Here is a 6,864-nt window from a genome sequence, read left to right as displayed (position 1 = left end):
TGATAGTAGTAAAGATTTAATTTATTCTAAGTTTCATTTGTGTTTCAAAATAATAATGGCAGCAAATGTTAAGAAATTTAAAATTTAGTCAACAGTTTAAGAGCCAACAGCTGAATGTCTCTCAAATTTTACCGTTATGATAAAGAAATATCAGTATAATAATAAACTATCAGTAGTACCCATATGACCCCAAGTAATTAGGCGTGGGACACAAGACAAACATTGCTTTAATATCGTAGAATAACTCTCTATTTTTCATCAGCACACCCACACTTAACTACTCAATACAATAATACTTATACAAATTCATAGGAGGTGTTCTCTTCTCAAAAATGATAAATTAAAAGGCAGAGAGTTAAAGAAATTAACACAATATGATCGGAAAACTGATGAGTACTTTAGTTTTTAGAGCACTCACTAACGAAAAAATCATTTTAACATATCAGCGTATATATTTAATTCAAATGTACATGTCTTCAATATTTCATAAATCAAAAATATAAATATCAGGAATCACTATATACAGTGTACCATGTAAATACAAACTTTGCTTTATTAAAAACACAGGGCAACATTCATTTTGTACAAATGAATTCCATCCAAAAAAAAAAAAATTATCTTTGATCGCTGAATCCAAAACTGATCTCAGTTTTTCTCTCAGTAATCTGAATTCTGAAATATCAGGAATTATATTATTTTCGGAATTTTTTTAATTCAGAGTCATATTTAACCCTTTAAACAATCCTTAAATTATTAGTAGGATTTATAAAACTTATTTCAAATTATTTTTTATGATTAAAAAGTGTTTTTATTGATTCTGTATCTTGCTCTGAACTCGATATATTTACATTTTTAGGTTGAAAATGATAAGAAACGACCCTCTTATAAACCTTATAAATTATTCATAATACAGAGTGATGAGGCATATCATAGCTTATAATATAGAAAAATATTCAATCTATAAATTCAAAATATGATCTATTAAAAAACTTTATATCTAAATCTTTTCACCAAAAATAAACATATTAGAAGGCTATAATCAATAAGTAAGAAGCAAATTCTTCCCAACGAGGAAGAATGATTAAAATATTGTTGTACAATGTAGTCAGCAAAACATTAGGTAGTTCAGATTGTTCAGCCAATCAATGTTCAAAACTCTTACAAGGGCAAAATTGACAGAAAAAGAAAGCCAACAACATAATATTGTAATTTATAGTGATGTCACGGTACCAATATTTTTGTACCGTTTCTGTTGCTAAATATAGTATCGCTATTTCGATGCTTATTTGAATAAAAATATCGATCTTGCCCAATCACATGACTTTTCAGTGATGTTCGCAGGATTTTTGGTGCAGGTACGCCATTGGATAGACAATTTGTATATCATGTAATGGCGCTGTAAGGACCGGTTCTAATATCCTTTTAGTTTAGCCGTGTTTTAAAAGCGTCCGTACCCTGGGTATAATGCCAGAAACAGACTCAATCATATATTAAACGCGATGATTAATTTGGATCATTCTCTAATTAAGAATGTCCATGAATTATATATTTTTGCCGTCAAATCTTCATTAAACTATGTATATACTATACCACCTAAATGAACAATTACATATTTCTCTGATGGTTTATTCAATTACGTTATCATTAAAAACCAATAATTTTTTTTCTTCTTCCTTAATTCAATAATGGGTTTGTAATTTATTTAATTAATTGTGTCATTAGTGTCATTAATCCAAGGAATACTCTTCACATAAAATATACACTTTTTTGTGATCAAGCATGGTCTATTTTTTAAAATAGAATAATAATGAAATTAAAGGAATAATTCAATTAAGACAATGGTATAATGAATGAATTAACCTTATAACGGCAACTAGGTTATTGTGCTATAATAGTTCTTTATAAATATATTATTGTCCATTTCTATACACCAAATACCTCTATTTTTTAACCGGCCAAACGTTTTTTTTAAATTTTAGGTTAGAGATTGAGACAATTCTTTTCATATTAAATGACTAATTATTCTTACTGATGCTTATAAAAAATTAATGATTTTCTTAGTATAACATATCTACAATTAGAATTTTTATTATTTTAGACTACTTTTTGTGATGATGGAATAAGTTTGTAGTACTTGGAGGTCATAAGTAAGAAATTTGAAGGATCTTTTCTATACAATGATTATTTAACTATATACATATTTGTAATTACATTCATAAAGTTATTATTCTAAAAAGTTTGTCAAACTACTCAAATTAGTAGTCCAAAGCATTGTATCAAATATGATACGTATGACGTTATAATAGGAAGAAATTAAAATAATTTTATATTGGATTTATTTATTTTATGCTATTACTTCAATAACAAATAAATAAAAATAATTTTATTAAAAAATGTATTTTCTCTCAAAAGTTGCATATTGATATGAAATTATAAAAAAAAATTAGTAATACATATTAAAAAGTGGACTCAAGCCTATAAATAGATTAAAAATATTTAAAAGAAACAACAAATTGACAAAAACCAGATTTTTCATCAGTTAGCTAAGTATTACTAGAAATGAATATTAAGTATAAAATATTTCTTGTTTGTTCATTACCATCAAAAAGGCTGTAATATTCTTTAACCTAATTTATTTATGAGTTAAACTAGGTACTAGGAAAATTTGTCCAAGGAGGAAAATTGCCAAAAGTGGAACACATACAAATTTCTCCAAATATGGCTTTCGAAAAAAAAAAAAAAATCTGAAGAAAGAAAAAAAAAGCATATATTTTGCTTTTTAAAGACGAATATATCTTTGTTTCAAATTTTTCTTCTTTCCAAGGCCCTCTATCGATAAAATTTTTAATTTTTGAAAAAAATAAGAAGAAGTACTTTCATAAATTCTTTTGAAACACAGAAACTTTTTTTAACAAAGAAAGTCTTAGAACTTAAGAACAATTGAGATGCAGGTATTTAGGTATTAGTTTTTCCATTCTATGTATTTTTTAAATAGTCCAAAATATATTAATGAAACTTGATTCTTTTACAAATTTGTGAGTGACAATAGAGGTGAAATTGTTCTTGTCAAAGGTTAATGAAAATGATGAATTGTAACCATTCTCTTTTATTTTTAAACAAACGCTATTCAAAAGGGCAAATACTAAGGAATTAAAAGGATTAATTTTGTAAATTAAGCCTTTTAATTATAAAAGTCAATGAAGCAAGTACTTTTTCAAAAACTAAAATGTCTTTACCACAAAATTTTGCTGAGTTTTAGCGATTTCAAGAGTTTCATAGGTTTAGTTATAAGTGACTTTGTATCTTCAATCCTAATTAAAAAATATGCTTTTTGACGACAATATTTCGCCTTATGCAATTTCTGTTTCGGTCAGTTATCCTTCCGTCATTTTTGGTCCTTGGACAATTTTTGTATATACTTAAATTTATTGCTTTTTGTTTGAAATTGACCATAATGACTGTATAACAAGTGTCTATAATATAACTACAAAATGACACTAATTCGAGTTTCATTTATCTTCATTCCTTCCAAAATTAGAATCAAAAATGCATTTTTAATGTTTAGTGTGACATTTCTTAAAATTTGATCTTACAAAATTATATGAGTTCTCACTGCAAAGAAAGTTTTTTTTTTTTTTTTTTCAAAACCCGTACGTAACTGTTTCTGCAATGTTGCAGACAATATACAAACCAAAGGAAACATAAAAACTTTGTTGGTGAAAGTAAATAGTAACGAAATTTTTTGGCTCAAAAATGTTAAAAAAGATGCAAGGTAAAGTATTCTACAAATTTGACTTATTATATATGAATTATATACAAAAATAGCTAATAAAGTTTATACTAGTTGCATTTACATCCAAAAATTAGTGAAAATGGTTATAATTCGAATTATTTAACTTAATATTGCTTAATTGGGAAGTGGTTTATGGTTTAAAATATTGTGTTTGTCTTAATAGAAGTTATTCTTAAGCAAATTTTGTTATTATTAAATCACAAGAGTTTAAACTATATCAAATACAATACTTTGCAGATGATAACTAAGGAAATTCAATCTGACATGAATATTATAAATTTTCCAGTAAATTTGTACTGAACAACATATGTATATGATCATAAAATTATTATATGCACCTTGCAGTCAAGGAAAATGTAATATACACATCTTTGAAAAAATTTATATTAATTTTTCTATACTTTTAGCCTTCTACATCATAGCTTGCTGAGAAAAATACCGAAAAACCTTATATCATGCTAAAAATATACTGCATATGAACTAATCTTGATATGCCGACGAAGAAGAAGTTAATATAATTTCTGTAAAGTACATTTGTAACATGAAAAAAAACTGCTTCAACAATCCCGACAATTTTTGGTTTATTAGTGGTTAATTGACATTCCATTCGAATTATTGTTGAAGGCTGAAGAGGGATCTTTCCAGACTAAAACACAGACGAAAGTACAAGCTATATAAATCATAGTCATATAAATTATATTATATTTATGTAAATATACAAATATTTATATACATTTACCTGAATTTCTTCAGACTTAAACAAATTTCACCATAAAGCTTAAACGCAGCAACTCAATATAGCCTTTTCACGTGACGTCAACATTGTTATGTCAGCAATTTAGGGGGCTTAAATAGCCAATTATATTCTTTTATAATTATAATAATAAATTCAAATATCAATGTTTATCTTTGGCATCAAGTAGTATTCAATGAAGATATTAAGTTTTTTTATTTTTAAAGCTATTTGATGTAGTTTCATCGAGGTTTATTTGAAATTTATCCATTCTATATAATAAAAGTATCAACTTTGAGCCCTCAAAATGGTATGTCCTTCAATTATGAGGTCAGTGAAAAGGTTCTATAGAAGTTGATATCGAAGTGGATCCTCCAACATTCTTATCTTTATAAGTAAGAGCCGTTCTTAGAAAATTTTGTTATCATATATCAAGGGTTCCTTCTCCCATAATGATTAGATGTCTCCATATTGATATGCTAAAGGAAGTATACGTTACAATTTCCGTAGCATAACTCCATCCATCAGCACAGACCCAAATTTAAACTCAGAAAATAAATTGATCATTTACCCTTTACTCTAAAATTCACTAGTTTGAGTTCATGCATCCTTATTTCAAGCTTCAAACACACAAGGTGACACATTGCAGACCCATAGTGAGTAAGAGATTCCAAAAGAAGGCCTTTCGACAGAGTCTTTGGAGCAGACCCTCAAATATAAAATCATAGCTGCCAGGAACAGTGCACAAAATGTTTTATAGCTTAAATCCAAACTTCTTCATCGATGAATACCGATCAATAATTCGGGATCCTACTCTAAAAAGTGATTTTGTTTCACACTTTAAATCCTCCCCTACTTTTTTTTTCTTTTTTCTCTCTCTCTTTCTTTCAGCTATAACTTGCAAATATATTTACTTTTCTTATGATATCAATTCAAAAATGACTTTTATCCTTGAAATATTGTCGTGGCCTTATCTCAAATTGACAATAATATAGAGTAGTGTTTTTGGGGAGGCTCTTTTTTTAAAAATGAAATACCTTTAAACTTTTTGAATATATTTGTCTTTAAGCTATGAACCTTGAATAAAAAAACCTATTTTCAACTTTAAAAACTAATAACTCAAGTTATAAGTAAGATACGGATATTTTTAAAATAGTTTCAGAATTTTTCAACGTTGGAGTTTAAAATATATTCACATAATGTACCTATATCCTCAACACTAAGCTCTTACAAAAGCTTTGAACCTTAAAAAGGGCAAAAAAAAAAAAAAAAAAGCACTCTTTATGAGGTCCACGAGGCTAGCAAATATAACATATATAGCTAGTAAAATAACGCCATATTTTGAATTAAGGGATCAAACTCTATTAAACTGAGGACATACTGTTTTCGTACTTTTTTTGTTGTTGGACAGTGTAATCCGATGGTCAATACTTCATTAAAATTTATAAACGGAGCATATGTATAACATATTATTTCATTTATTCATCCAAATTAGGAAATAACCAGGACATATTTTAAAAAGACAAAGAAATTCACAGCTGAAAACAAAATACATCTTCTTATATATGTATGTTTTCGCTGCGTAAAGAATCTTCAATTTTTACTTCAATGTTAACTCTATTTCCTTCACATACATTAATTGTCTTAAAAGGAAGGTTTTCAGGTGTTTATGTTAGTTGTTGAACAAAAAGGACCTTCATGTATCATTATACTAATAGGACAAAGAACTATGCCGCGAGATATGGAAATAAAGTGATGAAAACCCCATTTAGATTAAAATCAATGGTAGTTAGGGTGTGCTAGGTAAATAAATATCATCTTACCCAATTCTTATTCCACTAAAGTGACTAATTAAATTATAATACAAATATATGTTACTTCAATACTAGAAGAATAGTTAGTTATAATATCATTTAAATTATTGTTATCAAATGTGCAATTTTTTGCTTGCAAAAAAAAAAAAAAAAAAATAATAAAATATTTTCTAAATTTAGAATAGAAGAAGGTTGGTTGAAAAAATTAATTAATTTATTAAAAAACTTATTTTTAATTGATATTCGGAACATACATATTTAATAGATCTATGGAAGACTGTATTTATTTTATCATGATCAGTAGATTTTCATCTTGGATTGAAATGGTGTTTCCTTCATTGATTTTACCTCTAGACATATGAAAGTTACCTAAAAATTTTATTTTATTTTTACTTTGTGACCTAAAGAGAACAACTTTAATGTAGCATCCATAAATCTTGTTAGTTTAATAAATACACAAAAAAATAATGAACAAAATTTAATTAACATCAATGAAAATCATTTTTTATTTTAGTTATAATTTC

The sequence above is a fragment of the Lepeophtheirus salmonis genome, chromosome 4, assembly GCF_016086655.4.
Source record: "Lepeophtheirus salmonis chromosome 4, UVic_Lsal_1.4, whole genome shotgun sequence".
NCBI lineage: Eukaryota > Metazoa > Arthropoda > Copepoda > Siphonostomatoida > Caligidae > Lepeophtheirus > Lepeophtheirus salmonis.
This window is presented reverse-complemented; position numbering follows the sequence as displayed.